At 40.8% G+C, this 2,226-nt stretch overlaps 1 pseudogene; it reads right to left on the reverse strand.

Annotated features, from left to right (window-relative positions):
* Positions 1-370: 370 nt before the first annotated feature.
* Positions 371-1,559, reverse strand: LOC113918419 (annotated as a pseudogene).
* Between the last annotated feature and the right edge of the window lie 667 nt (positions 1,560-2,226).

The following is a 2,226-nucleotide window of genomic DNA, read 5'->3' on the forward strand; positions in this document are numbered from 1 at the left end:
GGATTTCTTTCCCTTTCCCTATGGTCCTCCATATTTATGTTCCACATATGAGTGAAACCATATGATAATTGTCTTTCTCTGATTGACTTACTTCACTTAACATAATCCCCTCCAGTTCTATCCATGTTGATGCAAATGGTGGGTATTCATCTTTTCTGATGGCTGAATAATATTCCATTGTATATATGTGCCACATCTTTTTTTTTCTTTTTGAGCTTTTATATTTGAGTCTATTCTTCATTTAACTTTTAAAACACTACTATAGTTGAATATTAAAACAAAAACAATAGCAAGTAGTGAGCTATGATTATAGTCCTTCACTCATTCACTACTGCATATAAAATGCCAGCAGTGGTATTCACTGACCCCATTAAGAGGTCTGACACTGAACACCACCCCTGGGATGATGTTCATCATTCTCATAGGCTTCCCCATTGTAATGGCGCCGTCTTTCCTGATTTGGATCAAAGTCTACCAGTTCTACCTGGTCCATTTCATCAGTCTTTTCTACTTCCTTCCTCTCAGGTAGGAGTTTTTCCAGCAAAGAGAGTTTATCAGGAGAGAGAAAATCATTCTCAGGAAACTTTACCTTAAATTCAATGATTAGGCGACCCTTCTCATATGGTCTATGATAAATTGGCATGCCTTCATTTAGTACACACTTGATATCTCCATGCTTGACAATTTCACCTGGGTGAGAGGTGATGACAATGTTTCGGTTGTCAAGAATAGATATTGGCTTTTGAAAGTCGCACAGTGCTTCAACCAGCTGTATGTCAATACACATGAAAAGATCTTCTCCTTGTGGAGTAAAAACAGCGTGGTCCTTCTGATCTAAAACAATGATAATATCTCCTGGTTCCGGTCCTTGTTCTTGGTCTCCTTCACCATGGAATGTTATCTTCTGGCCATCCTTCATGCCTTTGTCAATATGAACTTCTAGAATCTTGTTCTCTCTAACTATCTTCCTCCCATTGCGGCTTTTACATCTATCTTTGGGACTGATCCATTCCCCATGGCCTTGGCACTCCATGCACAGACTGAATTTGCTGAACCATTCCAGGTCCTATCTGATGAATTCTTATTTACATTCTAGTACCTCGGCAATTGGGACAACATTCAACTGCTCCTTTCTTGCCACCTCGGCCTTCACATTTACTGCAAATCACATTCTTTTGCAGAGCTAGTTTTCTTGTTGCACCATTATGTAAATCTTCTAAGGTTACTGAGAGCTGATGCACAACATTTTTACCTCTCCTTTCTCTCTGCATCCTTCCTCCTCCTCCAAAAAACATATCAAAGATGTCCATGAGGGAGCCAAAACCACCACCAGCTCCACCTTCTTTAATTGCCTCTTCTCCTCCTTTGTCATATAATTCCCTTTTCTTTGCATCAGAGAGTACTTGGTAAGCTTGAGAAATCTGTTTAAACTTCTCTCCATTTGGATTCTTATCAAGGTGGTACTTCAAGGCCAGTTTCCTGTAGGCCTTTTTCAATTCCTCTTGGGTGGCATTGGGTTTAACCCCCAAAACATCATAGTAAGTGGTTTCTTTCACCATTTTCTACAGCTGGTGAGAGGGCCAAGGCTGGTGTGGGGGAGCAGGAAGGAGCACATTGCTGGGCACAGCTCGGGCAGCCGCCACTCCTCCGTGTCTCACCGAGTGTTCTGGAAAGTCTCCTGTGCCACATCTTCTTTATCCATTCATCTGTTGAAGGGCATCTCGGCTCTTTCCACAGTTTGGCTATTGTGGACATTGCTACTATGAACAATGGGGTGAATGTGCTCCTTCTTTTCACTACATCTGTATCTTTGGGGTAAATACCGAGGAGTGCAATTGCTGGGTCATAGGGTAGCTCTATTTTTAACTTCTTGAAGAACCTCCATACTATTTTCCAGAGTGGCTATACCAACTTGCATTCCCACCAACAGTGTAAGAAGGTTCCCTTTTTTCCACATCCTCACCAACATTTGTTGTTTCTTGCCTTGTTAATTTTTGCCATTCTAACTGGTGTAAGGTGGTATCTCAATGTGGTTTTGATTTGAAATTCCCTGGTGGCCAATGATGATGAATATTTTTTCATGTGTCTGTGAGCCATTTGTATGTCTTCTTTGGAGAAGTGTCTGTTCATGTCTTCTGCCCATTTTTTGACTGGGTTTTAGTTTTTTGAGTGTTAAGTTTGAGAAGTTCTTTATAGATCTTGGATATCAGCCCTTTATCTATAATG

The sequence above is a fragment of the Zalophus californianus genome, chromosome 1, assembly GCF_009762305.2.
Source record: "Zalophus californianus isolate mZalCal1 chromosome 1, mZalCal1.pri.v2, whole genome shotgun sequence".
NCBI classification, from domain to species: domain Eukaryota; kingdom Metazoa; phylum Chordata; class Mammalia; order Carnivora; family Otariidae; genus Zalophus; species Zalophus californianus.